The sequence below is a fragment of the Phalacrocorax carbo genome, chromosome 5, assembly GCF_963921805.1.
Source record: "Phalacrocorax carbo chromosome 5, bPhaCar2.1, whole genome shotgun sequence".
Taxonomy (NCBI): domain Eukaryota; kingdom Metazoa; phylum Chordata; class Aves; order Suliformes; family Phalacrocoracidae; genus Phalacrocorax; species Phalacrocorax carbo.
In genome coordinates, this window is record NC_087517.1 from 20,528,452 (window position 1) to 20,541,895 (window position 13,444).

Here is a 13,444-nt window from a genome sequence, read left to right on the forward strand (position 1 = left end):
CAGCCTTTTTTGTAGACAGCCTTCAAGAGACAACAAAAATCTAAACCATGCAATGATCATATCAATAACTAGCTGAGCACTGTTGATAGCTTAAATAACAATAAAATGTGTTATTTTTCCTGTAATTTTGTCCATAGTGCTATTGCATATGTGGTCACCTAATGATGAAAGTTTTAAAATTTGCTTCAGGGTACAGAAGTCAAGCTCCACTGATTAGCATCTCAAAGCGCACTACAGGCACACATTTGTATAGCTGAATAATAGCACTTGTGTTTGTATGATGTCTTAAAAACCAAGAAAAAGCACTATTTTACTTGATGATGCACACTGATGAAATTCCTTTCTCTCACAAAATATACAACATATCCCAGCTAACTATGAATTTCAAAGAGAAGGTGGAAAGGTAACGTCAGAGAAAGAGCCAAAAAGGGCTTTTGGTGTCAGTATGAGGTGCCTAGACCCTGAGTTTCATGGGCTTGGTTCTCCTGTCATTTCTCAGGTTTGAATTCAAAAGAACCACTGAAGTTTACAATTTATTGTGAAGGAGATAAATGTGCCCCACCTTTTACTTCATGTTTTTCTTTTTAGCCAACAATTATGCAGCAGTTAATTACAAAAATGATATTTTGTTCACCAGCATTTGGGCTTTGTGCCACACATAAAATATAAAGTCATCACAGAAAATATTTGTTAAAATCTAGACTGAGATTTCTGATATTTGCTGCACTAGCTCTATTTCTGTTTTATCTCCTATGCCTAATAAGGCGGCTTGCAAACTTTATTAAATGTGAACCTTTCTAAAATTTGCTGAAAACTGACTGGGCAAAAGTCTGATTTCAGCCACACTCTGAGACCCAAATCCAACACACCGCCGTTAGCAGCACCGCATCTTCCATGCATGTCCCCTTTTTGTCATTTCTCCAGTCAGATTTTATTGCAAGGTTTTAGTTACAAAACTCTCCTTCAAACATTGTATGAAATAATATTATAAAAGTACATTGACGCAAATTTATAGAACAAAAATGTTCTATATTATCAACAGGAACATTAGGATTTTACTAAATACTCAGCAGCTATCAGCTTCAGTTCTTTTTTCCGTTAACACTTCTCTCTTCATCCAGAATGTGTAAGTAACATACAGGAATGACTTAAAAGACAAGCTTAACATTAATACAGTTAAACACACTTAGCATCAAAAATTAAGCTTTGTTTTTACTTTGGAAAAAATTTTTAGCAGTTAAAAAAAAGAAACAGGTTAAACTATGAGGTACTGTGAAAACTGTGAGAGTTTTGTGATTGCAACTAAAAGATTTATAGATCTTACAGCTCTGTAAAAGATTTACGGATAACAATTGAAAGGTGCGTTACACTAATCAGAGGAATGCATAACCTCTGCAAAGCAGGTAGAATTGAATGATTTTAATTCTCTCTGTTCTTATGGCTTTATAGTCTTACGCAAGGAAAGCAGAGGAAACCTAAATATGACCCTATTTAGATATATTAACTGAAAAACCTTTGTAGAATTTTTAAGCAAACAGGATTGTGTTTCCAACGCTGCCCATCTAGTTTTCCAATGTGTTAAATTGGACGGCTACTTGGACAGCTCTCTATTCATTACTGAACTGTGGAAAGGAAACACAGAGGTGGCATTTTCCTTTTAAACCATCTAATGCCTTGTAGCCAGATTCCAAAGCATCGAGGAGAGATTTCTTTTTTTTTTTCTTTTTTTTTTTTTTTTTAGACAAGCTGTCGTAATTGAAATGAAGTCTAATCAGACTCATTACTGTTTTCAGCAATTTGCACTACCAAAGATGCTTATTAGGTAACAGTGTTTAATAAACCGCTCTTTAGAAAACTACCAGTAATGAGCTCTTAACAGCCAATCTTTAGCGTGAATGTAATGTGAAAAGTGTTCCTAGCGCTGAATAGATTTTCACATTTAGTAGTGTCATAATTAAGCTCAAGGAATTGGTAGCTGTGATGATAGATTTACTGCAATACCGACTTTTTCTTCTTCTGAAAATGTATTTGAAAATACTTGGGGATCAATAATATTTCCAGAGCAAATTTTAAAACTGCTTAAAATACTGTGTTAGACTGGATCGGCTAGTACTTAATCAGAGAGTATTTGGGGAATCCACAGAGTACTGTAAGTCAGGTATAATCTACCAGGCGTGCATAAAGTTAATTCCACCTAACTTTGTTTGACTGCTTTTCCAACACTTAACAATTTCCAGTCATTAATATACAAATAATAAATGCTGTTGTCACCAGCTGAATGATAATGAACAAAAATGGCCAATAAAAAGAGATACTTGAAGAAACACTTGTCAGTTCTCCTTCCATAGTAACAGCTGAAAATGCTTGAGAAAAAATAGACCGAATTGCTTGGTTTCAAAATAAAATTATGGATATATAATATATGTATATATTTACACACACACATATATACAACTAATGCTGTTTTTCCTATGTTTCACGTACCATCAACTCCTAGCACCTACTTAGAACCAAAAAACTCAAGTTCCTAATGTAAAGAACACCACAGCTCTGAAATTGTAATGTTATGACATATATTATTCATAAAACACAGCCATCAGCAAGAGATAAGTTTTCATCAATAGAAAGCTCAATTTAACTAGATGTACACCTCGCTGCACTAGTCATATCAATACTAGTACCTAACAAATGCTGAAAGAGGCAAAAAAGAAAATAAATTGCACGTATAAGCTCTAGTTAATTAAATATCCACAGCAAATCTTGAGGAATAGCACTGTTCTTTCACCAGATTGATTTAGGTCTGACATAATATTTAAAGTTATCAATAAGAAATGACCAAGACTACTTTTTTGTCTCCCACTAGGAGAAATACATAGGGATGCAAATGTTGTTTTGCTTACTAGAGATTCTGCCGGAGAAGGTTTGTGTTGGCGGTCAAGACTTGGGAAAGAAGTGCATAAAGATGAGTAATCAATAATGAAAACACCAACAAAATGATGAAGACCAGTTCTCTTGAACTGAGATTTTTATATCAGAATTTCATGTTAAGATGTTAAGAAGAGTTCCTTTACTGAATGAGTGCTCTCATGACTTCTTTCATATACCCTATCCCCCAAACTTCAGTAATCCTAAATGCAGCCTCTAAGCTTCCGTATCGGTTTGCAGCTTTCCAAATCAATAGGACTGTGAGAACTGAGACTACCAAATTAAAGCCAGTTTCATTTGATTTTGCGGTATCCACTTCTTTGCACTACAAAGTGGAAAAAGGTAAAAAAACCCACAAACTAACCCCACGCCCAGAACTCATTCCCAGATGGGTTTTTGTAGCTTTCAGATCAAAATATCTTCCAGTTTCTTAAGTCTGAGCTGAGTTTGTACTCAGATCCAACATTTTTAGTGCTGCTGCCTACCCTACCATAAAATTCCAAACTCTGCACCTTTAAGTCACACACTTAGCTTCTGCTCTCTGTAAAATAACATAATATAAAATAAAATAACTGAGACTCCACAGCTGCTTTGGACTGCCTCCTCTTGTACTTCTGAATAATGCATTAAACTTCACATCGTTTGTGAGTGACAACCCAATGCTCTAAGATACATAATATGCATTTTGTACTGTTGATTTTACTAAGCACAGATGCTCTGAAGCATCAATTGCTCATCAATAAGTCCTTCAATACCATACATTATGATGTTTTTAGTAGTTTAAAACTGAGGTTGACAGAAATGTAGCATCCACAGGAGGTATCTTAGGCATCATTATCAAACTACAGTTACCATCCTTTCTTACTTCTAGTGTAAAATTCAAGCAGGGAGGAACCTTCAGTGTATTCCTTCTGCAACCTAGCACTAACACACACACACACACACACAAATCACTTTTCCGCCTCAGATCCATCAGTATTTTATCAAGCCTACAAAACACCAGTCTGCTCACCTAAGATGCTGACCCCAAACAATGCCTGACTTTAAATAGAAATTGAGACTCTTCCTTCTGATATCTCTAGGCCTGTTTAGCCTGATCACAAAATCCTTCTTTATCAGACTCTTAGAGGAGTTTCCACTGAAGAACTAGGACCTACCAAATTTTACACTACTTACAAGGTTGCTACCCTGAGATGGAATGTCATATATACAGGAATACAGACTAGCATAAGAAATTGCAAAAATGTAGAAGTCAAAGAAGGTGAACCTACAGGCACAGGTCAAACTCAGGTCTGAATTTGTCCCAAAACACTCTGAATTGGTGAGAAGGAGCAATAGGATCCTAAAAAAAGGACAGCAAGAAGAACCTGAAGACCCATCTTGAAGTTAAGGTGCTGCCATTGGCCAGCGCCTCTGTGGTGTCAGAGGGTGAGGATTCTCCATGGGGGCACAGCCAAGCAGGAGGGGACAGCTCTAGTGGTAGTGTTTGCTGTTATCGAAACCTAAGGTGAGCCCTGGACTGCCTCGTCTAAGAACAACTCCACCAAAAGACAGTATAAATAGCAGAAACTGGAGTCCACGTGAAATCTATTGCACCTTCTACAGCAGCGTAGACATTATTTTCTTCTCCACCAGTGAAACTCCAATATTACAGCCCAACTTCTCCCAGTCAGGAGCCAGCATCAATCATAGTTTGTCCTTCAGCAAAAAGTACCATAAACAATCCATAGGGCACCTCTGAGTACAGAACACCTCAGATTTCTCTGTTCTCTTGTTTATGGCAATTTTATTTAGATTCTTTTTATGAAGTAGAGAGCAGCTTGGATTAAATACTATATAAATTTGTTTCACTTGGTGTTCTGCATTGTTTGTTGTCTTTTTTTAAAAAAAAAAGGCCCCCCCCCAACAAAAATAAACTTAATTTTTCCAAATAGAAGCAAACACTTATCCAAATGATTGCACACAAACCACCCCTGGGGACTGCCGAGGTTACTGTTCTATTATGACACATTTACAAAAGCGACATAATAGATGACTTGCAGCAGATGAGAACATTTGTCCAACAGAACTGGAATCCTTTGTATTATGGCAGACAATACTCCCTGCACTTGAGATTGGTTTAAACACACAGACTTGCCTAGTAGGTCTTTCTTTAAAGGTAGAGCAGTCTAGTACACAACTTCCCTGACTGAACCTGTTTATGGAAATATCTCCTTATAAAATGAAGGAGGCAAAAGGAAGAACACTAGGTCCTATATAATACAGTTGTGGGTTTGTCTGCAGGATGGAGGTTAATAAAGAAAATGCATGTGTGAGTGAGGAAAATATCCATGGGCTTTGGAAGGATTGGGGTGAGTATAGTAGAATGTAGCAGTCCTTGACTTTCACTTTATTTTTCATAGAGTCTATTTTCTGCTTTTCCACTACAGAGCTTTCTATTTATTTTAGCATAACTCTGTATCTTTGTCATTAAACAATCAAGTTCTAATAGAAAACATAATGCAAACAGCCAGTTGTGTAATGAAAAACAACACAGGGTTGAAGGGAGGTTCCTGCCTGATCTCAGCAGCAGATTAGCTTATGCCCTGCAGCTTGAGATGGGAAATACGTTCCTCACTATTATAGTTCTGATTCTGTATTTGTATTTTATATGGATTTTTAAAGAGACACAATATAAAGCTTTGGTTTGGAGAACATATCTTCTTCTCTCTTCCTCCCTCACCCTTGTATGTATGTATGTATGTATAACTGTAGATGTATATTTATTTCCCCTCACAGGATCACAGACTCACAGAATGGTAGGGGTTGGAAGGGACCTCTGGAGATCATCTTGTCCAACCCCCCTGCTTGAGCAGGCACACCCAGAGCAGGGGGCACAGGAACGTGTCCAGGCGGGTTTTGAATGTCTCCAGGGAAGGAGACTCCACAGCCTCCCTGGGCAGCCTGTGCCGCTGCTCTGGCACCCTCACAGGAAAGAAGTTTTTTCTCATGTTTAAGAGAGCGGGATGTTTGTCTCTAGTGATGGCACAGTATCTACTCTAGAATCAGGCAACACAAAAACCACACAACTAGCAAAAACTTGTTTTGGACTATGTCAGTACAGACTATATCAACTGCAATCCCAAATACATGTCCTTTTGAAAAATTGTAAGTGACCCTTTTTTCAAGCAATTATCCTGCTGCACTGCAGCATACTGCAAGTTTATTTCTGCCTAGAGAACTACACAGTTTTATTCATAAAAAGGTAAAAACCATTCAGTTAATTGCTTTTTATACTCAGTAAATATTAACAGTTTATTCACGGGCAGCAAGCCAGGAGATGTCCTCCAACAGACACAGATCTTTCAGATATATCTTTCCTCCTGTATCCGACATATAGGACCTCCTTCTCCCCTTCCCCCTCCCCCGGATCTTTACATGCATTTCTGCACCGTCCTCTATCTCAAAGTTAAAGCTGTGCCAAATCAAGAGCAGCAGTGCTAAAGGGTGGTCAGAAAATAGGACAGCAAAAGTTTTTGAAGTTAACAAAGGAGCATCCTGTTCCCACCACCTATCAAGCATGTTTCTGGTTTCCTCATGTACTGAAGGCCAGGTTAGGTGATTGCCACTCACTTTAGGAATTTAACTCTGCAGGTACGGCACAGCCCTTCAACACGCTCACCCCCAAAGGTTTCTGAAATTCGTGTGGAGAGATCCCATCTCAGCCTACGTCAGCCCACTCGCTCAGTAGCAGGTGAATACCTAACCCACTATACTGGTATATGGGGTTAGCTGTTCTGAAGATGTATCTGAGAATAAAGAGTAAAGTAGACAGCAGGAAGAAGGAAATAATATTTATGAGGACTTTAGAAACTTTAGTCCATGAAAGACAGGAAAATGAGGCACGGCCGCTATACTCAAACCTTTGCTGAGTTTCTAAGTCTTTCTTGGGCTTTACAATTTGTCCATGGCCTTACTTAAAGTTTTTGTTAGTTGTTTGGATTTTTTTTTTAAAAAAAAAAACCTTCACATTGTTTTCATTAGGCACATAATTATTTAGGCAAGTTATGATACAAAGTTCTTGTGCCTCCTTTTCAAGAATATATCCAAAACATTTTAAATAAATATCCTACATTTGATTTAATGCAAAATGCTTTGGGCTGTATCCATGTCTTGTTCATTCTATGTATTAAACAGAGAGTTTGCCATGACTGAACTAAAAGGCACTTGATAACAAATGGTTAGAGGGCACGGGCTGATATTTAAGAGGTAGGGTTGCACCAAGGTAGCTTTGATGGGCCATTTTGTATTGAGGATAACCAGAAATGACATTTCTTAAAAAGGTCTGGACTGCTAAAGAGGAGCAATGCCCTAAATGCTTCAGTGGAAACTACTGCTGAGCATGACTGCTTTTTTTAATATTTTCACTATTTTCAAAAGAAAGACAGTCATGCTACAGATGTTTTTTTCAATAAATCTCTGGTGAGTACTGGGCACTTCCAAGATCAGTTACACAGCATACTCTTAAAATGATTAAACTGTCTCTCACAGCACTTTAAATGATAGACTGCCCAGAAAAAGCACTAGTGCCCCACAAATTAGGAATTGTAGCAGTAGTTGATAAGGTAGAATGAGCTCTGGGCCATTTTAGGACACTCCTCACCCTCATTACTGGGCTGCCCCTCTTAGAAAAATTCTTCCCCTTGTGTAAGGTCATTCAACTAGATTAAAATATCTCACTGTAATGTTACCTCTTTATAACACCTCTCATACTTGGGTATAGAAGTGCTGGTTATGGGATGAACAATAAGCTTACTTTTATATGCACTGCCTAAAGATACCACCTGTCTGATTTAGCTGAAAAATAAAATTTATTCTATATTTCTGGGATAGCTCTGTCTAAAGCCACAAGTTTTTATGACAGAGAATTTAGATTGTTTGAACGGTTCCCCTGCTCCCTTCTTCAAGTTGGTATTTATGTCTACAATTTAGGCCTCTGTGTTGCTAATACGCACGTGGATATCTCACTAGTCATATGAGTAAAGCTGCATAATTAGGTAGCGGTAGAATCTGTAGCCTCCAACTCTTTCTCCCACTTCCCTTTCGCGATGCTCCTTGAAGAGACTGCGATTTATGTTGGCAGCAGATCGTGCCACTGTTACTCACAGAAATTCCCTTTGCCTGAGATTTCTTTGAAAGTAGTGACAAAAATTAAACCTCCTAGCAGTCACCAAGGATAGGGATATACTGCACCAACCCCTCTGCCACCCACATGTGGAGGGAGTACGATTGTGTTGCTGGGATGGGAATTTGGGCAGGTGACCAAATGGTTAACAACGCTTATCCTTTCATGCTCCAAATTGACAGAGACTTCTTTAAATTCTCAGAAGTCCTTTTACAGAATCTCCGTTTGACAATTTCTAAACATGCCCCACTGTGTTCACCAAGTTCATCTCTATTAACAGGAAATGAAACTGAAATAAAGAGGCGCTCTTCGTGTTGACTGCAGGCATTTCAGATTTCATGGCAGCCCGCGTCTTCCCAGTGCCTTTCACATGGGAGAGATAATGTGTGCGAAGAAAAACAAAATTGTAGGTTTAGTAATGTCAAAATCTGATTTATGCCAAAATAGAGATGTCAACAATAGCAGAATAAGTGACAAGTGTTAAATTACCCAAAGAAGTAAATTCTGTAATTATTTACCTCTCTGGCACATGATCCTTAACAATCTCCAGACCTAAAAGGAACAGCAGGAACCACACACATTTTGAAATTCAGCATTTTTTCTTATTTTTGACAAATGACTTTTTGCCCCAATTTTTTTTTAAATACAACTAAGTGCCACCAACAGCATTTCAAATAAAACGTCAGCAGCGAGTCCCATAGCTGAATATGCCGGGAGCTGAGTATACAGTCATCTGCAAATGGACAACTTCAATTCGATTCCTGGCACCACTGGCCACGCTGAGAATTCTTCTATCTCTTCACACCAGGGGTTTGCTCTTTTAAGCATTGCTCCCTGAAGGGAAGGAAAAACTAGAGAAAGAGGATTTCCAATGACCCTGCACAGATGAATGAATGTGTCAATGGTGAATATTGGTTCATCTTTGAAATAGGGAATCCTGCAGTGGTTTCTCTGCTTCATCCCCACTAGTGAGTTCCACTGTGGACTTCAATGTGTAGGAGGCCTTTAGGGGACAGATAATAAATGGAAAAAAAAAAAAAGGGGGGGGGGGGGGGAGAAATCAATAAAATGGTTTAAGAATAATAGAAAGGCATATCTGTAACAATAATCTTTAAAATATTGCTTAGATAATTTTCTCAGCGATGTGCATCTCTTTGGCCTAATTGGTTACAGAAATTGGTTACAAAAAACCTTCATAATAAGGGATCCTTACCAGACAGCCAACATTAAAGGCCAGTGTGCCCTTTCAGCACATATCTAATTTTGATGGGTTTCCATTTGTTCACTTGTTTGTTTCTGGTGTAAAGATGGTGTAAAAACAGATGTGAAATCATGACATTGTTAAAGCATTCTCTGTTTCGTTGCGAACTTATTATTTCGTTTATGACTGATTTCATAGCAAAAATGGTGACATGCACAAACCAAACACAGAAAGAAAAGATGCCTCTTCTCACCCGTGTAACTCTCCTATAACCTAGGTAAACACAAGAATGTTTGTTTAAGCAGTAGTAGAACACACATCTACTTCTATAAGCCTTTTAGTTCATTTTTTTACAACTACATAGCAATCTCACTATGACACAATATAATTTCCTAATCATGCCAATACTCATCCTTTTATCTCTTTTTAAATCCAAAGAACATATATTTCAGTAAGACAGAAGTCTAATTATTTAAACATTATGTAGAAAACCACTTCTCTAAAGTAATTTCTTTTATGAGTTTTAGTTTGTTAAAATTGCGATATAATTTAATCTCTACAGCAAAATTTATATAAGAATAACACAAGCTTTCAGTAAATAAGGCCAAATTGTTAAATTCCCAGTAAGTGCTGCTTTTTGCTCTCTTATGTCTACAGTAGTTTTATTTGTTTCTAAGAGCAAAACCAATATATTCAAAGTTAAATGTACTATTTCTCAACATGTTAAGAAGCACAGAAGACCATGTGCATCTTTTTTCTTTTACATGTGATAACTTTAACATGTAGGAAAGCAAACAAACAAACAAAAAAAACCAAACCCAAAACAAACCCCAGCAATTCTGCACAGGTTTCTATAGCTTTGAAAATGAGGTTGGCAGTCAACTGCTTTCTACTGCTGAACACATGCTCTTTAAATATAATAATTTTATGCAAATTAAAGGTTCTCATTATATAATTGTTAACTAAATATTTACATCTACCTCCACTTTAATGTTGCTGAGAATTAAAATAATGGATATCTAAAGGGACATATACTGGACAATTTCAGTCATTAATATAATAAGCAGATACTGAATATTTTTGGATACTTGGGGGTATTAGCTATACATTTAATAGGTATCACCAGATATGATCCTGTTTCAGCTAAGAAAGAATTTGGGTAATCGGATTTATACTGTACGCAGCACTTCCTAAGGACACTGCCTGGGATTTGCCTCTTTTTAAATAGTTGAGATGTTAATGTTCTTTTAAGACTATTTTTTAAATACCAAACAACATCTTCACGAAGAGCTGCGCTGATTTCCAATTATATAAAAATTAATTTGTTTAATCAAGCTACAAGAAGAACAAGAAGTTGAACTAAAAAAAAATCCATCACATTAAGGATTATTACTCACAAGTAATATTTCCAACGTCAGACAGACTTGCAGCCAGAAATTAACTATACTTCTTACAGAGAGCTCTATATGCCCATCTCTCCTGCATGACTAGTTTTTCAGAGCCCTCCAAAGCAACACCAAAATGAGCTCTAAATACAGCGCTGACTTGCTTTTTAATTTCATTTGCTTTAATCACAGCCAAAGAAATTTCCAGGAATAAAGCTTAAATAAATAGAACTACCTTTTATAAATATGTATTTTCTTTTACACAGTATGTGCACTGGAAAAGGAAAGGAGATTCCTGACAAGTTGCTCTGCCTCTGGTTTCAGGATTGTCTAATAAATAAGGATATTAGTTCACCTGGCGCACTCTCAGCAATAACATAATAAATGTTTCCCTTTTACAACACATTTGCAAACTTGTAAAAAAAGAAAAGGCTTAATGTTTTTATGTTGTCATAATGTATGAAATCCTTTCATTTTAGTATTCAGGATCATTATCAACTGAATTCTGTTGAAAAAAGGGAACAAATTTTTGGCATAATTTTGGGATGATAGCAGATCAAAATTGCTCCCATAACCTCCTTCTTAACGGTGATACATGCAAAATAATCCAAAATGAGTTGCTTTCCAGTCCCTTTACAGACTACTTGACATCCACTGCTCAAGTGTTTCAAACCTTCAGTTGCTGACTGTAATAGTGCACAGATGGAACAATATTTATTCTGTCAGTAGAAACTAATTAGGATGACACTAACTCTGAACATTAAACCAGAAGAAAAAAAAAATTTTAAAAAATCACACTTTACAGTGTGGCACATGATCTGTGAGTTTACAAATAAAAGCTATAAATTTTAATATATTTCTGTTACATGGGAGGTGTGACCATCTTTGCTGTTGCTGCCGCACACGGCAGCCAGAGACGGCCTTGCAGAGCCGTATCTGGATTTGCGTACAAATGCCCCCATCTCTACTGTTAGTTCACTTCACACCAGAAACTGCATCCCAACAACTTCCACTCTGCAAGAAGAGCAAGTCAGACTTGCAAATTATTTCACATTATTCTTCAGTCAGCCACACTATCCTTGTCACCCGGAGGTCACCCCCCTCAGCCGGTGGTCCTTCAGGTCCTATCTGTGCCAATGCAACGAGCTGGGCAAAATCAAACTCATGCCAGGGAGGTGGCCAGGCCCACCATTCTGCTTCTCTCCCTTAATGCCAGCTGCAGGCATTCTGAGGTTGGCTGCCCTTTAGAATAAAAGATCCCATTTGATAAACCATCAAGTCTGATATTTATAAGCAACCTCCATCCAAGGACCAGTTCACAGCTGTTGAAGACTCAAGATCAGACACGTGACCTCAGCACACAAGCTAGTGATTTTCAAAACCTCACTAGGGATCTAAATCTGCATCTTCTGGTGCCTGAATACTTTTAAAAGAATTCTTGATTTCTGATGTTCATGAGCTTGAATAAAGTAGATCACAAACACTTAATGCTTTGAAGACCTACATGGTACAGCTCAACATCATGAGATTAAAAACACAGTGTGGAGCACGGTAGTTTGCTATTAGACTCAACTATTGGTCTAATTGCCTTTCCGCGCTATTCCCTTTAAATGAATGGACATGTCAGGAGAGCATCGGGTTTGATGTGCATATGTATTCATTTAGATCTGCCATCCGAACATCTTACTCTGTATTAACTAACCTTTGCAGGGAAAAACGAAAGAAATATATGCTTTGAGCCATGTTGACTTTCATAATTTGGAATGGCAAATGAATTGAGACCCAAAAAAAACCAGAGAAAAAAAGAATATCAACTGCCCACAGTCAAGCAAGTGTTAACATTTTAGAAGCAATGCATCATTAATTATTGTTCTGCTAATACAAAATAAACTGGGCTTAGAACAGAATTGCCTGGGAAGGTGAGATCTCAAAGTCTTCTTGTCTGTGCAGTGCCATGATCCCCTAGAGGTGTTTAAAAAAATACATTTGGAAGTGATACTTTCCACATTGGTTGTGTTCTTCACTTAGCACCTCTCAGCAACCAGGAACATGCTGGTGCAGAACCTCACTTTGACTCCCTCCGTATTACACAAAAAGTAACGACAATGAATATTCTTTTCATAAACCAGATGGAATAGTTAAACAAACACTTCTTCAACAGTTCCAGCTATAGCCACTAGTCTTGTGAAGGATATTATCTAAGTCTACAAATCTGGCTTTTCTCAGGTCAGTGAGACTAATTCTGAAATTTATTTATTTTAATCTGAAAACATATTTTAAAGCATCTTCTAAACTAAGATATTAAATGTGCTCCATAAGCTTTGCTTATTTATTGATTTTCATGTCAAACCTCAACGGCTACTAAACTGCAATCTGACATTGTAAAATATTTTTTTTGCAAACCTAATTCAAACAAAACATAATGAGTAAACCTGCAAAAAAAGAAGTGCTTCTCATTTCAAACTGATGATAATATCTTCTGTGGATGCCAGATAACATCTCTACTGAAACCACACCTTGGCTTGACAATGAAGCTGGAAGTTACTCAAGTGTATTGTAGCCAACTGTCAGATTTAAAAACAGTCACAACATACTATTAGTGGCATTCAGCCAATCTCTTAAGGAACACAATGACCCGAACTTTATTCTGAAAACTCAGTTTGAAAGCAAATCTATTCCCTAAAGTAATTTTCAGCACTGCTTAAAAAGCTTGGAAAAATCAGATTAGAGTAAACCAGGTTATGTAGATGTTATGAGAATGTAACTTCT

The 13,444-nt window shown here is 37.3% G+C and overlaps 1 protein-coding gene across 6 annotated transcripts in view; it reads right to left on the bottom strand.

Annotated features, from left to right (window-relative positions):
* The window catches only part of FIGN (fidgetin, microtubule severing factor), a 108,728-nt gene that overhangs the window by 20,163 nt on the left and 75,121 nt on the right, over nucleotides 1-13,444 (bottom strand). The gene's annotated exons all lie outside the window — the stretch shown is intronic.